Source organism: Mus caroli, unplaced genomic scaffold, assembly GCF_978045245.1.
Source record: "Mus caroli unplaced genomic scaffold, Mus_caroli_1 scaffold_6, whole genome shotgun sequence".
Lineage (NCBI taxonomy): Eukaryota > Metazoa > Chordata > Mammalia > Rodentia > Muridae > Mus > Mus caroli.
In genome coordinates, this window is record NW_028227261.1 from 80309758 (window position 1) to 80333007 (window position 23250).

Below are 23250 nucleotides of genomic sequence, written 5' to 3' on the forward strand. Positions count from 1 at the left end.
TTTACACACACACACACACACACACACACACTCCTATAGATCCCAAAATAGTAGTCCAAAATTTCACCAGCTTATAACCAACATCAAATGAAATGGAGAGAAATTCAAAGCAATTTCACTAAAATAAGGAACAAGACAAGGTTATCCAGTCTCTCTGTATATTCAATACAGTACTTAAAGTTTTAGCTAGAGCAACAACACAACTGAAGGAGAACAAGGGGATACAAATTGAAAAAGAAGATACATTAGTGACCCTAAAAATTCTACCAGAGAACTGCAACATCTGATAAATACCACAGCAAAGTAACTGGATACAATGTTAACTAAACAGTCAAGCAAAATTCAGTAACACTTCTGTACATAAATGATAAATGAGCTGAAAGAGAAATTTGAGAAGCAATAACTTTTTGGGGGGTGTTGGTGGTGTGGAATCCTAGTGCAGAGGATACTTCCTGGAATTTTTTAATCCTACTGGGGACTCCTAGTAATGGGAGATATGGAGTCTCAAATGGCCATCTGTTGTTGATAGGTGAAGCTACTTGTTCAGGAACTGGGTTGCATTCAATTTTATTGTTGTCCAAGGAGGTCCTATGGAAGTCCTTTATCAATCTGAGCTGTTGCTAAGGCAAAGAGTTGCTCCCTGCAAACTGAGACCTAAGCTGTTGGACTTAATTGCCAAGGACAACACACACACACATACACACACACACACAGACAAAATTCATTGAGCATAAAGTTAAAAAACAAAAGAATCATAAATGCAAACTATGGTGGTTTAAATAGGTATGGCTCCCACAGACTCATGTGTTTGAATGCTTGGCTCATAGGGAGTCATGTTATTAGGAGGTAAGGCCTTGTTAAAAAGAGTATGTCACCCTGGGGTGGGCTTTAAAGTTTCCTATGTTCAAGCTATGCCCAATGTGGTACACAGTTTCCTTTGCTGCTAGCAAATGAAGATATAAATTTCTCAGCTCCATCACCATCACCATGTCTGCTTGCATGCTGCTATGCATCCTACTGTGATGATAATGGACCAAACCTTTGAAACTGTAAGCCAACCACAATAAAATGTTTTCCTTTATAAGAGTTGCCATGCTAATGGTATCTCTTCACTGTAAGAGAAACTGGAAATAAGATACCATTCAGCCACAAAACATTCAACCTACAATCTGTCCTGACTGCAAAATATGCTAGGGCAATTGTGGCACTTAAATTGTGAAAGTAACAATTGAATGTCTAATTCAATCTAAGACCCACACCATAGAAAGAACTCATACAGGACAGTGCTAGGGTAAACAAGAATCAGAGACTAGATAACCCAGAGACCTAGGGTAAAACCAAACACTACTGCTCAATATATATATATAAATAAAAATTATATATTATGGTATACATAGAGATCAGTGCCTTATCAAGTCATCAACCTAGGAGGTTACTCCTGCAGCAGATGGGATCAGTTACAGAGACCCCACAGCCAGACATTATGTGGGGAGAGAGAACGAGAGAGAGGGAGGGAGAGAGAGAGAGAGAGAGAGAGAGAGAGAGAGAGAGAGAGACTAAATGGCAACTTTCTCACCTCAGAGTTCAAAGAATCTTGAAGAGTTTGTAAGAGTCAGAAGAAAAAGGAGGACAGCAGGAGGACAAGACATTGTAAGTCAATTAAGCAAGGCACATGGGAGCTCATAGCAACAGAAGCACAGGGCCTGTGTGGGACTCCGACTAGTATAGTATTTTTATGGGACTCCTGACTGTGAGACTGAGTAGGTGTCTGACTCTTGTACTGCTCTTCAGACTTTCTTCTGTTAGTTTGCTACACCTAACTTCAGTGTGACAATTCTGTGCTTCATCTGATTATATTTTATTTTGTCATGTTTGGCTGTTATCTCTTAGAAGCTTATTCTTTTTAATGAGTGAGAGAAAAGGAGTGGATCTAGAGGAGAGGACAGATGGGGAGGAACTTGGAGGAGTATATAGAGGGGAAACCGTGATCAGGATATAGGTATGAGAAAAAAAATCTACATTCAATGGAAGAAAAAATAAAAAATAACCCCCCCCCACATAATCATTTATGTAGAGTGAATTGCACAAATCATAAACATAGAGCTCAATAGTTCTTTTAAAGTATCTGGAAAGTTAATTTTCAAAAAAAGGCATGGAATATATTCGTCACTCCAGGAAATTATCTTCTTGTCACTTTCTATAAATAACATTTTGGAAGAAGATTCTACACATATATTTACCATCATATGAATGAAATAATAAACTCTGCAATGTATCTATATTCTTTAATATGACATAAAACTTTTGAGAGTCCTCTACAATGTTGCATATATGAGTAATTCATCCCCTTCCAATGCTGGAAGTATGTTATTACAAAATAGACTGAAAATTCTTTTGTTTATTGATACCATAGTTTCTTCTTGTTTTCATAGTTTCAGACTCAAATGAAGTTGATTCTAGTCACCAATTATTTTTAATTTTGATATATTATTTACAAGTGTGACATAACAAAAATTAAATCTTCTATAGATGGGAGGTTGGAATTTTATACTTTGAAGTTGCTCTTTTTTAATAAGTATTTTACTTCCCCCAACTGATGGAGTCTTTTAGAGCTTCTCTCAAAAGGACAAGGTTCTATAAGGATTGCACTCAAAGCTCTGTTCTATCACTAACGCATCCATATCTTAGTTTTGTTTTCAGTGATGTGTCTATTTTGTCTACCTTCCTGTTCCATCATCTAATCTCAACATAATGTAAGATACTTTTAGCACATCAGGAGTTCTTGAAAAGGTAGCTCTGCCCTTTGTGCCCTTAAAGTGTTAAAACTATTTCAGAATCAATTTATGTATAAAAATCTCCCTGTCATTACTGATTATGTGTGAGATGAGTGACCTCAAACAACCCTTTTACCAAGCATGATGACAAGAATGTGAGGTTCAGCAAGTATTTCAGATTCTTTTTTTCTCAGCTACTAATGAGACCTGGTCCTAAGTTGCAAGTTTGATAAAGTTCATTGATAAAGTAATTAACTATAAGATTTTCAAATGTCCTAATTTTATGGAAAGAATCCCTACTCAGGACTCCTGGGATCATCCATAAGATTATTTCTGGCTCTAGTTGATGGTTAAGAACACCTAAGTTGCTCCTTCTACTGCTTTGTTGGATGTGACTTTGTTGTGTCCTCAGAGGTAATTCCCTTGAGGGAAACTAGGGATGTACAAACACCTTGAAGTATTCATGCACTGTAGTTAGAGGTTGATTTTCAGTAGAGATGAGATTCAATGTGGAGCATTTCTCCCTCTGCTAGTAAAGCAAGCAGAAGTTCAGGATATAGCAGCCCGGTACCAGAAAGATTTGACCTGAAGTTCATTAGGAAGTTTGATCTTTAAAAGAAAAAAATGTAGAAAAACTAATATGTGTGGAGAGAATGTAAAGGTCCCCTGGTTACTGATGGCTATAGAGCCAGTGATGCAAATGAGGCCTGAAATTTAAATTGCTTCAGAAATAGAAGAAACGGCAGTGTTCAGTGCCACTTTATAGTAAGTGCCACCGTTTAGTGCTCCAGACTGGCTTTTCGTGTATTTATGTAAGTACATTGGCTGTCCATCTGGATCTTTTAGTCTATCCATTTATATGCTTGGGTGTGTTACCTCATTAATATCTTTCTTCCCAAGCCTCAGCGAAATGCATGAACAAATTAGGGTGGGGTATATTTTGCTGATTAGAAAACAAAGCAAGAATGTTGAGAGCAGCAGGAGATCTGTGTGCCTGTTATGGAAGGGGTTAATGCATGCTTTTGGAGCACATAAACCCTAGCTTTTCCTGAAAACATGACACAGTGAACACTCCTATTAAGACATCACAACACCCTCCAGGGCAAATCACCACTTGATACACTGAAAAATGCAGCTCTGTAAGTTGTAGTAGCCTCCATCTTCCTCCACACTCCCAGAAAGCTCTGCAGAGGCCCAGGAATTCATCCAAAAATCAATGTGACCATGTAAGAGAACTGCAGGAAAAGTGTGAGGAAGAGATAACCCAAAGCAGTCTCTTGCATCTGTCATTAAATTCCATTTTCTCATCTTAATTTTCATCCGAGAAACTTTTGGCCATGAGGGCTATGGAGTTAGAAGGTGCTAAAACCAGGAGAGAGCATGGGTTTTCTCCCTGTAGTCTCCTCACTATAGTTATAAAGCCATGACCCTTTATAGGACCTTGAGTCCCATGGCTTAATGTCATTACAGCAAGGTAGACATGAAAACATCAGTTGCTACTATGTGTTGTTCTTCGTATTGCTGCTAAAATATGTAAAATACACCATAAACTCAACATGAACACTAGATATTATAAACACTCTATAGAATGGTTGTATTTATTCTGAAAAATATTTAATTTTTTCAATATTTCTTTCATATTAGAACCAAAGATGCATGTGAATGAAGGACAGCTTTGATTCTGTCTAATACTGGGCTCTAATACTGTCCAAGTGATGGACTTGCCCTGAACAATTATTCATAACTAACACCCTTCATTTAAAAAGATGCTTTTTGAGATAAAAGTGTGTTCTTGCTTTTTGTGTAATATCCCTGAGATACTTTTCTTTTTCAGTATGAACACCAATGAAGTAAGGATCCCACCTTCTTCCTCACTGTGGTCTCAAAGGACTATTGCCAAAGTAACTTTCTTACAGATATTTCTGTTTCATTATTCATGCATACACTCAGCCCATGAGCAGTGCACACCCATATTTACTTCTTCTTATACTTTTTTCATTAAGTATATCTCCTTTTTAATTCTCAAACCCTTAAAATTCTCTTCAAAATGCCTTTACTAGCCTCTAACAAATGTGCCATGTTTTTAAACTCTCATGTGCTTCCTCTGTGCCCCTGATCTGTCCATGCTTTCCTGCCTTCAGAACAGCTGTAGAAATTACACTAAGTTCATACTTGACCTATGACATCAGACCTGGATTCTTTTCTCTTGATTTAGAGACTACCATACTCACTAAAAACTAAAGGTTTTTACAGTGCTGTGAATATATACATTAGATATTTTAGTCCATAATCTAAACATTTACATACTTTTAATAGAATTTGATTTGTTTTTTCAATATCTGTATGTTCAACTATAAGATCTATTCCATTTGAACTCATTACAAGAAGCAGCTTGGTAACCTGCAAACATTTGTTCTTATCCAAGCCTTGTTAGTATTTGGTGATCAAACTCAGCAGAACATTGAAAGAAATCTGGGAGATATTTTTCAGGATGTATTTATTGAGGTAATTAGGCAGTTTTACTCTTTGCTGATCATTTTTGCTTACTTCCCATGACCCTTACTTCCCAGACTGGCTTTTCGTGTATTTATGTAAGTACATTGGCTGTCCATCTGGATCTTTTAGTCTATCCATTTATATGCTTGGGTGTGTTACCTCATTAATATCTTTCTTCCCAAGCCTCAGCGAAGTGCATGAACAAATTTCCCTGTTGTGAACTTGAGTGGTGACAATAGATAGCTTTCCTTGGAGAATTTTTGTTTCCTTTACTTTCCACTTTAACCCCCCCCCCCCGAATCTATAACTCCTTAAGGGACTTGTCTAACATTTTCTCCAGAACATATACTATCAGAAATCATTGGGAAGATGAAGGTGAAGTCAGAGAACCTGGGAATTCTCTTTGTGCTCCAGGCCTCAGTTCACGAGCAGCACCTGTTGATAATGGAATGGCTCCATGAAATAGCAGGTCTATTTTAATCCTTACTGTAGTCATTTGCCTACTAGTCGCAATGAAAAAGTAGCTGGTAAAGATTTCTATTTTAAGAATTAGCTTTGATCAAGTCACTTCCAATTATTGTTGAAAGCAGACAAGGTATAAATTATAAATAAATTGATTAATGAAGTCAGATTAGTTTAGCTGTTACTCATTATAGCCATGCATTTTAAAAAGTCATTTAATGAAAGCAATGGAATTATATGAAAGAAATTTTATGATTGGATGTGTGTGTGTGTGTGTGTGTGTGTGTGTGTGTGTGTGTGTGTGTGAAAGAGAGAGAGAGAGAGAGAGAGAGAGTTGTGTATGCATCTCTGTAGATGAATGTGAAAGAACACTCATACATGTCAGAGTGTGCATAGACTAGAAGTCAATATCCAGATGACTGTCTTATGACTGTCTTATTCACCTTTCCACCTCATTTTCTGAGAAAGGGTCACTCATTAGACCCAATGCTTACTATTTTAGCTAGATCAGTGAGTCAGAAAACCCATGGGATGTGCCTGGCTCTATCCACAGGATGAGAGCATTACAGACAAAGCTAGTTATTTTTTTTTTAAGCATAGTTTTTGAGGGTCTAAGCTCAGGTCCTCCAGTGCCTACTCTGTCTCCTATTTTATTAAAATTGTTCTATTCCTAGGTCTTTGTCCCCCAACCTATAAAATATATAAAGAAAATAGTCATCCTTACAATGTGTGTTCCTGAGTGGAAACATCCTTTATGTTTGAGAAATGTAGGCAAAAATGTACTGTCTTTTCAATCAATGGATTAAGCAAGATAAACTCCACTTAAAAAAATGTAAAGAAGCTTTTTAGCAGATATTCAAAATACCCCATGGTCAGTGTTTCTTTAAATCAAAATATGTGCCTATGCAGTCAGCCCTAAACACATATTATGTATGAGCAACAATAAATAAATTTAGAGGGTTGTATTTATAAATTTATATATGTGTGTGTGTGGGTATGTGAAGTTTGAAGAGAGGGAAGGGAAATTATATATAAATAAATAAATAAATAAATAAATATATGTATGTGTGTGTGTGTGTGTGTGTGTGTGTAAGAAAAGAAAGATATGTGCTAAAGGTTGTAGTCTTTGGTCAAAAATCACATTCTGCTTGTCATCTGGGTTATTTTAAATCAGTCAGATGCATAAGACTCTGAGGGGTCAAGCTTTAACCACACAAAGCCAAATGGAGGACTATTTCGTGCTAGGAATAAAAACCTTGTGGTACCTCCTCTGTGTGTTCTTGCTTGCTTTATTTGTTACTAATAATCTACCCTTCTAGAGAAGTAAAAAAAAAATAATTGTATTGCAGAAATACTTTGGATTATGTGATCATTTTCTCTTTGAGATTCCAGACCTATTTATACCAAGGAGTAGCAGCCACTTCAGAAGGCACAGTGGGACACTGCTATCATCCTTACATTACCAAAGAAAAATTGGAGCTCAGAAATGTGATATTGTATGCCCTAGAGCTGGTGCATGGATCAGGACAGAATTTGAACCCAGGCTTATTTGATTCCAAACCTCAGGTTTTTTCCCCCTAGTCTCTCTGTGATAATTCCAACTTCATGAAGTGATTAGTCCTTATTGTACAATGTAGTTCCTTACATCTTCTCATTTCTAATCACACTGTGGGCTCTGTGTTAGTTTCTTTACACTACTATAACAAATTATTCCAAATGTAAATACATCTCATTTTTTTCAAAATAGATATCAGCACCAAATAAAAGCAGAGAAACCACTGAATTATACATCATACATCAAATGGACCTAATGGATATTTGATGAAGATTCCACCTAAACACCAATGAGTATACTTTCCACATAACAGTATCTGGAAGCTTCTCAAATATTAGATCACATGCTGAAATACAAGAAGACCTTTAAGTATTATTTAAAAAATTAATTTCATGTATCCTTCATGATCATTATGCAATGGAACATAAACTGGACAGCAAATAAAATTCCAGTGGGTATTTAAAACATTATGGACGTGAATAAAACATAATACTGAGTGATAAATGAGTCAAAGAAGAAATCAAGAAGAACTAAAACTATTCTTGGAACTAAATAAAAATGAAACTACAATATAACAAAAGGCTTTTAGGCATATTTAATGCTCTAAGAGGAAAGTTCATAGACTTAAGTACTGACATAAAAAAATCAGAAAGACAACAAATAAATGATTTAATGATGCAACAATTTGGGAAAAAAGAAGAAATTAAAATCAAAACCTAGTAGATGAAAAGAAATTAACCACAATCAAACCAAATTAAGTTTATCCAAGATCAGTAACCTAAGGAAATCCATGGAAAATAGGAGATCTGACTAAGAAAAATCTGAATAAGAAAAGACCAGGACTAAGTAGATTCAGAGCAGAATTGTATTAGACTTTCAAAGATGATTTACAACCTATACACCTTAAAATAAATTTTAAAAATAGAAATAAAATATTATTTCAACACTCATTCACGAAAACTGTATTACTCTAATACCCAAACACATATAAAAATAAAACTACATATCAATATTTATTATGAAGATAGATGTAAAACTCCTCAATAAAACACTAGAAAACTGAATAAAGGCATACATTAAGAAGACCATACGTCCAAATCAAGTTGTCCTTATTTTTCTAATGCAGAGATGGCACAACACACAAAGATCAATAAATGTAATGAATCATATGAAAGATTTTAAAAACAAACATCACACAATCTTCTCAATGGATTCAGACAAATCATTTGACAAAACCCAACTTTATTTCATGACAAAAGTCCTAGAGAGACCAGGATTGAAAGAAACATTCCTCAACATAATACAAGAAATATACATTAAGCTCACAACTAATATTATGCTAAATAGAGAAAAGCTCAAAGCAATTCCATTAAAATAGAAAAGGGCTGTGTTACTATCCACACTACTTTTTAATATCATGCTCGAGCACTACCTGCAGCAATAAGGCAAAAGAAGGAAATTAAAGAAATTAAAAATTGCAAAAATGTCTAAATCCCTATTTGAAAGTAATGTGATCTTATACAGGATAAATGTCAAGAAACTCTACCAGTAAACTCTAGAAATACTCAACAGGAAAATGGCTGGGTATAAAAATCAACTTACAAGAGTCAGTGGTATTTCTATAGAGAAACAGTAAATACAACAAGAAAGGTATCATGGATACACACCAGCTTATAATTGTATTAGAAAAATAAAATATAGAGAGAAATAAAATGAGCCAAGGAGGTTAAAGATCTCTACAACAAAAAAGTTAAAATCTCTGAAGAAAAAGATTAACACATATAATAGAAATTGGAAAGACAGCCATGTTCATGGATCAGTAGAATTAACATTGTGAAAATAACTGCACAACCAAAAGCTATTAACAAATTAAATGCAATACCAATAAAAATTACCATGTCACTCCCTACAGAAATAGAAAAAAATATTCAAAAATTCATATGGGAAAAAGTACCCTCGTAGCCAAAATAATCATTAGCAAAACAAATATTATTGGAAGAATTGCAATCAGACTCCAAGGTATAGCTAGCAACAAAAACAATATTGTACTTACAGAACTACAGATATGCATACCAATGCAATAAATTTCAAGACAAAAAAAAGAGTACATTGACTATGGGCATCTGATATTTGAAGAAGATGAGTGGGAAAACAGGATCTTCAACAAATGTTGCTTAGAAAACAGTATGTTCACATAATGTTAGACCCATATTTATCACTGTACATAAAAATTAGTTCTAAGTAGATTTAAGACCTCAGTTGGAAATACTAAATACTAAAACTGCTAAAAGAAAATATATGCAGTACATTTCAAACTACAGGTTTAAGAATCTAGGGTGGTGAGGCAAGAGTGGGTAGGTGGGTGGGAGAGCACGCCCATAGAATTCAGGTATGGGGGATAGGATAGGAGGTTTGCAGAGGGAAAACCAGGAAAGGGGAAAATATTTGAAATGTAAATAAATAAAATATCCATTAACAAAAGAAAAAGAAACAACTTGTTGAGTGAGGAAGAATGGTAACCATATAAAAAATGGACCATAGGTCTAAATGGAAAATTCTTAATAGAAAAAATAAAAATTACTAAAATATACCTCAAAAAGTATGTATCACCCTTAAAAATTGGGAACGATCAAATTAAAACAACTTTGAGATTTCATCTTACTACAGTCAAAATAAATAAAATCAATAACAAAGGCTGAAGAAGATGTGGGGAAAGGAAAGCTCTCACTCTTTTGGAGAATACAAACAGATTTATCTTTTCTTCAAATCATTTCACAGAGTTTTCAAAAAACTAAAAATAAATCTACCACGTGACCCAGCTATACAATTCCTGGGCATATTCAGATACTTGCTCAGCAATGTTCTTTCCTGTACTGCTCATACCAAGCTAGAAATTGTGAACAACTTAAATGTCCTTCAACAAATGCATGGACATGGAATATATTATACATTATGCACTACGCTATGGTATACAGATATAAAGAAACTGAAAACATGAAATTTGCATGTGAATAAATGGGTCTAGAAAAGATTGCAACAAATGGAGACCCTTACAGAAAACCAAAAGTAGGCATAAGAGATCAGCCCAAATTGTCAGGAGCTCAGCTGAAGTGAATATATCTGCAGTACAGATACTGTATCAGTGTGTCTGACAACACTGCAAAAGAAGGAGCAGAAAGATTTAAAACCAGAATGCCAGGAAACAGCTGTGATACTGCCTCTCTTAGAAGTGGATGCATATCACAGAATAAGGTTGATCTTCAAAAACAACAAAAATAATAGAAAGTCCACATACACATGGAAGCTTACCAACACTCTACTCAATGGTAACTTGATCAAGGAAGAAATAAACAAATTAAAGACTTTTTAGTGTTTAATGAAAATGAAGCCACAACATACCTAAACTTATGAGACACAATGAAAGCAGTTCTAAGAGGAAAACTCATAGCTCTGAGTGCCTCCAAAAAGAAACTGGAAAGAGCATACACTAGCAGCTTGACAGCACACCTAAACGCTCTAGAACTAAAGGAAGCAAATTCACCCAAGAGGAATAGATGGCAGGAAATAATCATACCCAGGGCTGAAATCAACCAAGTGGAAAGAAAAAGAACTATACAAATATTCAACCAAACGAGGAGCTGGTTCTTTGAGAAAATCGACAGAATAGATAAACCTTTAGCCGGATCAACTAGAGGACACACAGACAGTATCCTAATTAACAAAATCAGAAATGAAAATGAAGACATAACAACAGATCCAGAAGAAATACAAAAAAAGTCATCAGATACCACTACAAAAGACTGTATTCAACAAAACTGGAAAAGAAGGTTGAAATGGACAATTTTCTAGACAGATAGCAGGTACCAAAGTTAAATCAGGATCAGATTGATGATCTAAATAGTCCCATATCTCCTAAAGAATAGAAACAGTCATTAATAGTCTCCCAACTCCCCCCCCCCAAAAAAAAAGCCCAGGACCAGGTAGGTTTAGGGCAGAATTCTATCAGACCTAATACCAATATTCCTCAAACTATTCCACAAAATAGAAACAGAAGGTACTCTATCCAATTCATTCTATGAAGCCACAATTACTATGATACACCATCGACACAAAGACCCAACAAAGGAAGAGGACTTCATACCAATTTCCCTTATAAATATTAATTCATATTAATTCATATTATTAATTAATATTAATAGTAAAATTCCCTGTGGCTTGTACAGACATCCCTATTGTTTTACCTACCTCCCTTTGATATTTACCTTCCTGCTCCCCTAAGATGCTACCCTTTTTCAATTTTCCACATCAGATCATTTGTATTCTAGCATTACCATCGATTCTCTTTCTTCTTTTGTGCCACAGTCTCCGACCCACGGAGACAAGAACAATACGGACAAGACAGGTTCACGCAGCTTCCGCAGCTTCCTTTTTACTTGTAGCTTTTTTTACTTAGGGCAAGGGCTATATTTTTACAATAGCAGCAACTGACCTCATCTTGCTCCACACCACCTCATCCAATCAGAACCACACAAGCTCAAGGCACGAGCTCAGATCAGTCACAGATAGGCTGACAGATCTGGATCACGAGGAATAATCTAACTTGGCAGGCAGTTTACACATGCAGTTTCACTGCGCATGTTCGGGCAAGGCAGTAGACATGGGGGTTTCAGGGGGCCTGGCAATGGGCCAGGGTGCCACCTTGGCTCATGTGGCCACACCCACTTCCCGCATCTCCCCCTTTTTGCTTTATTAGTAGCTCTGGGATCAACATCTGTCTTAGGTTGCCCCCATTTGTGCCACATCCTTACCCATCATGGGAGTGATGAACTCACTTTCGCAATCCTGTCTTAGGTTGGTATGTGCACATGAGGGTCTTACCCATCATTGATTACTGATCCAGCATGTTGAGCCAACATTTCGGGGATGTTCCTGCTTCTAAGGCTACCATAGCCTGCACTAAGGCTCGTTTATTAGCCCTGTGCTGCCTTTGCTTACGTGCCATCCACCAAAGCATTCCTCCACACACAACAGTCAGCAGGAGCGCCCAAAAGTCCATCCCTCCCCAATTTTTTAAGAATCCCACAGTTCCCTGGATGATCTCCAGCCATTGCTTTGCAGTTGCAATCTCCACATGGGTGTTGTTCACGGCAAAAATCGATGCGCACAATTCCTTCATCTTTGTGTCGAGATCATGACTCCAACTTCCTAGCAGCATCACACCAATTGCATGCAACAGATTTGAAGCTCTGGGAAAATTCTGATACTGAACAGAGGTTACACACATTCCTGACATATGAGTAATGCAGGAAACAAATACTAACTGCTCCAACAGCTTGTGCAGATTGATAGGGAAATACATGAACTTGGGATTGATTTCCTTCAACATAAACTACTCCCACGCCGCATTTGGATCAATCAGTAAACACATTAACAGCACCTGGGATTGGCTCAGTCCGGGTAATTCTGGGGTATATCATAGGATTTCTCATGACAAACTGAAGCCAATTAGTGGAGGCAAGTACCTCAATCTGTTTTACATCAGGTTGTTTACCAAAAGCTCCTAGCCCCACCTTTATAGGAGTATATGGCATGATTATAAGATTTGACTGGGCTACGTGGGACTCAAGCTGAATTACAGTAAAGGTAGCCTGGACCCCATTAGTTGAAACTGACTCCTTCAATCTTTGTACAACCTTCTCATGATACTTTTGCCCCTGTTGATCTTGAAATACTGGGAAGGCCCCTGCAACTGCGAGCACATTTTTCCAGACTTCTGCATGAAGACTACATTTTCCCCTTTTGTCTCCCTCATCTTTACAGGGGTGGGGGTGGGGAGAAAGGGCAGAAGGCAACTGAGGGGCTGATGGTTTGGGCAGCCTACTGTGCCTCAAACTCAAGTGGGATATCGGACTATAGATGTCACTGGCACTATCAGTCCCGCCGCTGTCAGTAGTAGACCTTTCAGAGCTAGATTACTTCTTTTCTTTCTTATCTTTGGTTTGTTTAAGCTGTTTAGGTTTTTGGCTGCTAGCCTGAGAAGCAATCTCCTTAGCCTCCTCAAGCGCCACCACTCTTTCCTCTATTTCAACATTGTACTTTCCACTGGTATCCCTCAAGCACACCCTGACCAAGTTCCAGATGGCTAACATCCCTACAGGTAGAGAGTTCTTCATATCAGAAGCTTGGAGATACCTTCCCAAACACTCCCAGCACTGTTGATTAATATACCCTTCCTCTAAAAACCATGGGGCTTCCTTGGAGAGGGTATCCAAAAATCTGTCCACCATCTCTGCTTTCATGTTAATACCGCTTCTTTTAAGAAGCTGAATCAACGCCATTTTAACTTTCATTTTAGATGCAGTTGAACCCATGTTGCTTAAATTTCCTTCTTTTCTATTCCTGAGAACCTTAGTGCTCCATCCACTTTTTTCCGGGGAACCTGTCAGGCCTATGCTTTCTTTACTTACGTTGCTTAAATTCCCTTCACTCTATATCTGAGATCCTTAACGCTTCATGCCTTTTTTTCCTGGGAACCTGACAGGCCTGTACTTTCTTTACTTACCATTTCTGACCAATGCGATGAGTTCCTACAGGGCACCACTTGCAGCTGTCTCCAACCTGCAGAGACAAGAACGACAAGGACACCAAGACAGGTTCACACAACTTCCACAGCTTCCTTTTTACTTGCAGCTTTTTTTTACTTAGGGAAAGGGGTATATTTATACAGTAGCAGCAACTGATCTCATCTTGCTCCAAACCACCTCATCCAATCAGAATCATACACGCTCCAGACACGAGCTCAGGTCGGTCACAGATAGGCTGACAGATCCGGATCACGAGGAGTAATCTAACTTAGCAGGCAGTTTACACATGCAGTTTCACTGTGCATGTTCGGGCAAGGCAGTAAACATGTGGGTTTCACGGGGCCTGGCAATGGGCCAGGGTGCCATCTTGGCCCATGCATCCGCACCCACTTCCTGCACTTCTGTATTTACCAACTTCTCTTTCCAGTTTCCCTGATCAGACCAATGTTACCTTGCAATTCCTCTCTCTATTGTTCCTAAACACCTGTATCCTGCCAATGTTCCTGTTTTTCTTTCTTAGTCTGTGGTTACTGTTAGGTATAAATCATATCTGACGATGTGGAGCTAGGATCCTCCAACAAGAGAGAGCATTAAAGTACTTGTGAAATGAGACGAGGGTTGATGCTGGAAGCTTTTTTTTTTTTCAAACTCCATTACTCTCCAAATTATTAATATTTTTTCAGAAACACCCTCTCACTGAACTTAAAGTTCACTGATTAAACAAGACTTATCAGAAACATCCCCCCTTGTCTCCATCAAACCCTGCTTCTTTTTTTTTTCCGTTTAATTTTTGAGGTTTTTGGCACAATTACTGTTTCTATCCCTATACACTTTCCTTCAAATTAATGGCCTCTTTACTGTTCTGCATGAGTATATGTATATACACATATACTTAAATATAACATTTTCAGTCCATACAATGCTCTTTCAGGGTTGATCATTTGACATTGGACTACCAATTGGTGTGCTCTTCCCTGTGAAAATACCTGTTTCACCCTCTGTTCTCTTCAGTTGCCTCTAAATTTTGTGTAGTATTGTGTAGCATTGTGGGCTTTTACCTATCCACTCTGGCATTTCTATTAGAGTATTCCTTGTTTATCTCTTATTTGGGCACTATATATATATATATATATATATATATATATATATATATATATTCAGGTCCTCCTGCTTGTGTGACAAAATGTTACTGACTAAGCCATTTCCTTAGGCTTTCTGTTTAAAATTATGCTGAGCTGATATATTAGGCAAAAAAAAAATTGCTTAGAATGTTTTGTGCCTATTCTTTTCCCACATATGCAGCCATCATTGTATTCTTTTCTGATTTTCCTACTTCTGCCTTTAAACGTCTAGGTCAACTTTACATCATCATATTTACTACTCTGTCTACTCACATCTAATTTTGAAACTTCTTCCTCTAAAGCTGTTCATCAAAACTGCTAATACTTACAGGCTACTTTCTCATCTTAATTCGCACTCTCTTTAGGTGTACATGCATTCTTACCTCCAAAATAGGGTTCTTTTTATTGCCCACAGCCCATCACAGGATGTCAAAAGTCCTAAATACTTTCAGAAGTCTCCTTTCCAACATATCCCTCTCCTGGACTGGTTCATGATCACTATCTTCTTTTCTTATTTTGGTAAAAAATATATATATATATATCAAACTGCCCTAAGTGGAGGAATAAATTCACACTACCAAGAATTTTGTTCAAAGTCTTTTGGAACTATTGGCTAGCTATAGCTCTTCAGTTGAGTATTAGCATCTTCACCTATAAAATGAGATGGAATTTTCACAGAAAATATATAAGCCTCTAATAAGATAATGCACATGTAACTGAGTTTAAGTAGTGATATACTTTTTGAGAGTATTTATTGCAAACACAATAAAATGCCAACAGATAATTGCTATGGTTGAGTCAAAACTCAATGAGCTGCAGTTTTAGATATAATCTAAGAAGTGTACTATATAAAGGTGCCAACTCTACAATACCCACTGCTTTCTCTTTTTTTCATAATCTAATATAAATGACAATACAATGTGAATGTAGATGCAAGAATTTGTTTCTCTAAACCTCATTTTAGGTCCCTTGCTGGCTATAATTGCTAGAAAAGCCAGAAGAACTAAGTAAGATCATGTATTTGGTGAAGTACAAGCCTAAAGTATAGTTAGGTACTCATTTGCAATCCTCCTTCTCATCATCATCAACTGTATTAAAAGGATGTATTAAATTGTATTAAAAATGTATTAAAAAGATGCATTAATAAGATAAAAAAAACAATGATGCACTTTCAATAGAGCCCAAATTCCATTGTATAAGCAAATGTTTTGACTCAGCTCTCTCACTGGCAGGCCATTCTTATTTTTTTTTGTCTGTTTGTTTATTTTGTCATTTTTTAAGAAGCTAGTAGATTTGAAATCTGTATTATTCAAATAGTAAGTCCTGTAACAAGCTCCAAAAGATTACCAAAAGTAATTTTTCAATAAATTCTTCCTGCTTATTACTTAGGTTTCCTAATATTTTGGTTTTGCGTGATTTTCAGACAGATTTTACTATATATCCAAGACTGTCCTAGGACTTACGATGTTTTTTTCTACCTTCTAAAGGGTTAGGTTACAGGAATTTGTTACCATGCCTTATTTAGTATTCCTAATTTCAAAACTAACTTTTGTTCAGAAGTCACTCTGAAATATAAACAGAAATGCGAACAAAATGAATTAAATATAATTAGCAGATTAATCTAGAAGACAATCTATATTTAGTATTACAAGATAAAGGATATTATAGATAAATCAATGCTAAGAGAGTTAACAATACAAAAATTTCATCCATCATCCATGAATCCATTCACACATCCATCTGCTTATTCATTCATTCATGTATAATTCACTTTTCTTCATTCTTTATCAGGTATTTAGTCACCTCTAGGCACATAGTAAGGCCTCTAGGTCTAACAAACTATTAGGTAGACTTGCCTGCTGGCCTTAGCCTAGTTGCCTATGAATTGATTATAATGTAAATAGAATGAATGAGTATCAATGTATATTTATGAAATAAGAAAATTTCTTAAGATCTGGCACGATGTCTCAGTTAGTAAAGGTCTTTGTCCAGAATAATAACCCGATTTTGATATAGAGAGTATACATGGTACAAGGAAAGAACCAACTCCCTCAAGATATCTTGTGACCTCAGCATATATACTATGGCATGCCACCCACCGAATAAATGAATGAATGAATAAAATTTATTTTTTGAAATGTAAATAAAAAATACCTAATAAAAAAAGAAAAAAAGAGAAAAATCATAAGTGAACAAATGGTCCAGAGTAGTGTATGTAGAAATAGCTGGACCTTGTTATTAGCTTGTTTGACATATAAAACTGAGGAACACTTTCGTTAATTTCTTCAGGTCCTGTATTTTCTAAAACATTGACAATGTATTCATTAAGTAGAAACTATCTTAATATTTCAATCCAATATATTAACTCATTTTCTCTATTTTAGCAGATGTTGTCAAGTGTACAAATATTCATGGTTCAAAATCTTTAAGTTATTATGGAGATTTTATTTTCCACTACATATACTGATTTTTTTTATTGCCAACTGAGTAACATTGTAACATACCCATAGTTGAAAGAATAAAGTAAGGACTATCTTCAATATCCTTCTGTGAAAATATTAATAAGCTCTCTTCTACATCTATCTATCTATCTATCTATCTATCTATCTATCTATCTATCTATCATCTATCTATCTATCTATCATCTATGTTTCTTTTTAAATACTATACATCAAGAACATATAATTCAATTAAATCCAATTTTTTGATTCATCATTAACATGATTTATTCATTTATGGGTTCCTTTTTTCATTTAAACATGAAACAAATATTCATTAGGCTTAGAATACATATATATTGTCATTTAGATACTGGTCTTTGGAGATGCTAGTGAATTTGATTGTTTCAGCTCTTCATTTAGACAGAAAATGAATATTAATTGAAATTTAGCAAAGATATATCTTATATTGGAGGATGAATAAGAATAGTGGACATATGCTCAATCGAGACAGAAAGAGAATGAAAGCCTATGAGAAAAGTGCAGTGATAATGACTTGCAAAAGAAAAATTATTTTTCTCCAATAAGGTCTCACTGGATATACAAATGATACTTAAGGGCAGGGTCCACAGCTAACAAAAGACAGCCGAAACAAAACATAGTCAATGCTATTTTTGAAGGTTTTGTCTCATAATTCTTTGACTATTTTTTTTAATCTTATAGGTCTTTCACTTACATTTTATCATTCCCAGTTTTATATTTTAATAGGATTTGTGTGTGTGTATTTATGTGTTTCTTGTGCTTTGTTTGGGGCTTTTATTTCTGTTGGCTTGCTTTGTCTTATAGCTTGCTTGTTTTTTTTTTTTTCTCTTATTTTTTTTTCTAGGTGTCTGATTTCTAATGAATGTGAGCAAGCTTGATTTGGGTGGGTTTGGAGATGGGGAAGATCTTGGAGGAGTTAGTAGAGTGAAAATTGTAGTTAGAATACATTGTTTGGAAAAAGTCTATTTTTAATCAAAAGGAAAAAAATAGTGAGTGACTTGTACCATGCTAAAGCACAGAGCTGGAGGAAGGTATGATGTTAAGGCTTGTTGGTAATATTAAGTTTTATTTTTACATTTAGAACAGTAGGACACAGAAAGGGAAACTATCACCAGAAAATTGTGACTGGGTTTGATTTGGAAGACATTCTGATTATAGTGTAAAGACTGAATTGAAGATGTGCCAGGATGGAAACCAAGGGAGAGGTGGGAGATATTATAGTAGTTCAGGGCAAAGATGGTTATCAGTTGGACAAAAATAGGTGGTAAGGTGAAAGATAACTGAAATATAAGAGTAATAGGATAGTAATGTATAAGACTTCATAGTGAGAGCAGAGATAAGTGACAGTCTGTTTTTACTAATGAGTCAAATGTGACAGAACTAAGAAAAGTCTTCAAGGGGATATTGTGTTTTAGTGTTCTCAATAATACCTTCCTTCTTCTTATTCCTGCTAGTGGTACTTTAGTAAACTTCAGGTTGTAGTTTCTCAAATTCTTTAAGTTGGTCCTCTCCTTTTCTGCCCTTCTCTCCTCTTCTCTCCTTCACTGAAATATCCTTATAGGATGTGGTGATATATTTCCACTCCCCAATTAGTGCTTGATTTGTGATCAGTAATGGTTTTATAGTATCAAGATATTTCACAATGTCTGGAGATACATTTTTTTCTTCCAACTAAAGTTATGGCATGTGGAATTTGGCTACTGATATGTACTGGATAGAAAAGAGGTATATTTATAAGCTTTGTACAATGTACAGTATAAGCTCTAGAGAAAACCTAGAAATCTCTGCCCCAAATAACAATAGAGTCAAGGTAAAAGCAAATTATGTCACAGAAGTTGACATTTTATAAAATTATCTAAATATAAAAATACTGCAGTAGCTACCTGCAAAAGATAAATTTAAAACTCTAAGGAGAAATTCAGATTCTGGGATATAGCACAGGAAAAAATCCATTATGAAAGAACAGTAATGGGAGAAAAAAATCTGCACTGTTGCATTTCTGAATTAAAGGCAAGAGCAAGGCCAGCCAGACAAAAGTATAATTTATTGCCTAAACCATTAGCTGATTAGATTTTCCATAATATGGGTTTGAGGCTCAAATGGATTACAATGGTGATCTTTGGGTCCAAACTAGAAAAATCATCTATCACATATGAGAATGGAGCAGGGAAAGAATATAAAATATTTAAAAGCTGCTGTAACTAACTTAATGAATTACAACAGTAAGGGCAAGACATAAAAGTCCTTAATCCAGGGGAATGCCAAGGAAGAATTGGCAGGTAGTTCCCATCTTGTCCTGTTGTGAGAGATTGCAGCCCATATGTTCCTGCACTTGGGGCTGCAGAACAGTGGAAGCTTTTAACACTATATACATAGAAATCCTGCATCTTGCAGAGAGTGAAAAGGTTAAAAAAAATGTCCTTGAATTCTGGACCTTCTTGGGCATTTTCTTTCTGGCTCAATATTAGTTTCCTTTCCCCCAGATGGTATTTTTAACTTATTGTATTTTATCTTTAATGTAATCATCTTGGGGATTTTAATTGCTTATTTCCAATACTAATTTCCATTCCTCTGAATTCAGAGGAAGTGGATCTGCTTTCCTTTCAATAATACAAAAACAATTTTGAAAACTACTGAGCATGAATTGTATTTAGTTTTCCAATGAAAGGTCTGCTGTGTGTCAGCTATATGCACCTGCACGCATATGTGTATGCTTAGTATTCTGTATTTGCATTTCTGGGTGTTGCTGGAAGGAAATGACTGATTAGATGCTCAAATACCATTGTTATTTATATAATAGTTTGAGACCTGTATGTTTGGAAAGGATTCTTTTGACTATTAGGATAAAGTATTTATACTTCATTTGATATTAAACTGAAAAGTTTAGGCTAGCAAAACCTCAGAAAACTCAGGGTGTTTTCTAAGTGGAAGGAACAGGCAGACATTTTGGGGACCTTTTTATAATGCCACTCTCAAGTATACAGCAAGAGGCAAATGAATGGCAGGAGCTGTGTCCGTGGATGCATTTCTTCCCTTTACTTTCAATTGTCTATTTTCATTTCCCTTTCTGTGTGTCAGATCAGCTAGTGAAACTTCACATACTAGTGATCACTGATGTCTTATATATTCAGCATCTCAAACTGGAGTTAGCCTGTTGACAGGCTTTATTTTCTGAGTCCTTCTGTTGTGAGCCACTGCCATCAATCACACCAATTTCCACCCCACCTACCTTCTTAAGATGAAGCTTTCAGTTTTTTTCTTTTGAAGAAAATCATGGTAAATATCTGAAAATTTTCAGTTTTGTGCATTTCCAATTCCATGGACATTTTTGTATCTGTGTTCTGTTTCCTTTCAGTTGTCTATGCAAGGTCTTTGCTTTTCTCTGGAACAATTGTGTGTCTGTGATCTCATGATTCAGGTACTTCGTCCCTTTTAGTCCTTAAGTCTTGAAAACTAAACATCTGAATATGGCCCTCACCTTGGGTCTTCCCCACTCTCATCTCAGCAGGGTTGTATGGGAAGGTTTTCTCTCCTCCCACCTACCATCACTGCAGATCTTCATCCAGTTACCCTTCCTGACACTGCACTGGCTCTCTCAGGACTGCATAGCCTGAGCCATAGAACAGTGACTAAGACAGAACTAACATTTTCTTTGTTTCTCTTTTGATGCCCTATGTCCATGTCCATGAACTAATTGTGAACTATGGCAGCGTACATATAGGTACATACCCACCTGAAGTCTATGTTTGGCATTGGCATTGTTGAGCTCTTATTCTGTAATTTTTCTTTTTCTGTTAGTGTGGCTTGTTCCTGGTTCCTGTCTCTGTTTCTCCTTAGGCCCCTTTGGGAGTTTCTTTCTGCCCTGACCTACTTTTTTTTTCTTTTTTAAATCTTAATACACTATGCTGTTAGCTTCAGTAATACTACTGTAGAATACTAAAATTTGCGTGATGTTGAATTTACATTTTTTCTTATACTCCAATTCTATTTTGAACATAATCTTTTTCACGTTTCCTTTGTAAGTTCTATTTACTCTTCAAACTCACTATATTTTAATCTATGTCCAATATTTACATTAAGCCTTCATTCTTTATTTTCTCCAGTGTGTTTGTTACTCTTCCTGATAGGCTGGTCCTAATGCAGCCAAATCCACTTGAGACAATAACTTACTTACAAGGAGTCAATGCAAATTCTCATATCTTCTCCACCTATCTGATTATTTAGTTTTACTTACTTTATTTTTCACATAAAATAATAGCTTTTATGCATGTGTGACCAGTGCCATAGTTTACAATTAGTTCATGGACATAGTACATCCAAACAAAAACAAAGAAAAGATTACATCTGTCTTAGTCACTCTTCTAGTGCTATGAAAAGATACTATGACCAAGGCAACTCTTATAAAGGAGACTATTCAAATGGGGCCCTGCTTATAGTTTCAGATGGTTAGTTCATGATAATCATGGCAGAAAGCAATCAGATATGTGCAGTAGCTGAGACCATTACATTCTAATTTTCAGGTGAGAGAGAGAGAGAGAGAGAGAGAGAGAGAGATAGAGAGAGAGAGAGAGAGACCTGGTATGGGCTCTTAAAACATAGACTACTCCCAAGTGACACACCTTCAAGGAGGCCACACCCAATCCAATAAGGCCACTCCTCCTAAGTTTTCCCAAACAGTTCCACTATATGGGGACACAGCATTCACATATATGCATATATAGCATCATTATTATTCGAAATGCCTACTCTTCTAGAACAAAGAAGAGGCTACCAGTAACCTGTCTCGGGGTAAAAACCTCAAGCAGTCACTAAGTCTGAAGATTGCTGACATGATTCTGCAGTTTTAAACTTCTTTCATGATGGTGTATGTCTTGTATAGAACACAGTACACATGATTTTTTTCACAGAAATCCTATATTAGTATAAGCTTCATGTCACAGTCTGAAACTAGACAGGAGAACCTTCTTTCTGTTCCTTCATATACCTGGAAAGATCTCTTTCATATTATATTACCTCTTTTGTTGTTTTTTCATTTAAAATGCTTTAGATTTTCTTACTGATTAAGTTATTTGTTTGTTTATTTAGTGTGTGTGTGTGTGGTATGTGTGTGTGTGTGTGTAAACCTGAGGAAAATTTGGAGGAGTCCATCTTTTCCTCCAGCAACACAATTCTCAGAGAATCAAACTCAGGTTGACAGGCTGGGGAATAAGTACCTTTATTCACTAAACTATTGCCACTATCTATCATTTTTATTTTATTAGTTTTTGAGACAGGACCTCATGTATCTCAGGGCTCACCTTGAACTGGCTATAGTTGAGAATGATAGCTTCTGTTTCTCCTGCTTCTGCTTCTTGAGAGTTGGGATTAGAGTTTTTCACCAACATGGCCAGTTATATAGTGCTAGCGATCAAAACAAATGTTTAATGCATAATAAGCAAGTACACTACCAACTCTACCCTCCTGTGTTTCCTTAGTCTAAGCCTTTCTGTACTCTAGCTCCCTGTTAAACCCATGACCTCTTTTTCTTTAATATTATTGTTTTACACACACCTATAAACACAGACACACCAATAAATATACAATAAAGCTTCCTAAATGCATTTCTGTTTGATTCTTTTGGCTGACCACTTAGTATTATGTTGTTAATCAGGGAACTTATCCCTAGTAAAGACTCACTTCCCCCTCTCTCAGCAGTTGATAATTGTTTGTCAGTTTTCATCTAGAGAACAGGTCACCTGAGATTTTACCCTATGCATATTTACATGTCATGTGGTGGTA

The 23250-nt window shown here is 36.1% G+C and overlaps 1 long non-coding RNA gene across 1 annotated transcript in view; it reads right to left on the minus strand.

Annotated features, from left to right (window-relative positions):
- Positions 1–22825, minus strand: part of LOC110293773 (uncharacterized) — a 106532-nt gene extending 83707 nt beyond the window's left edge. Inside the window, exons 1-2 of the long non-coding RNA XR_002377846.2 lie at positions 22770–22825; positions 13850–13905 (exon numbers count right to left, since the gene is read on the minus strand). This is a non-coding gene — a long non-coding RNA (uncharacterized LOC110293773). The remainder of the gene's footprint in view (positions 1–13849; positions 13906–22769) is intronic.
- Between the last annotated feature and the right edge of the window lie 425 nt (positions 22826–23250).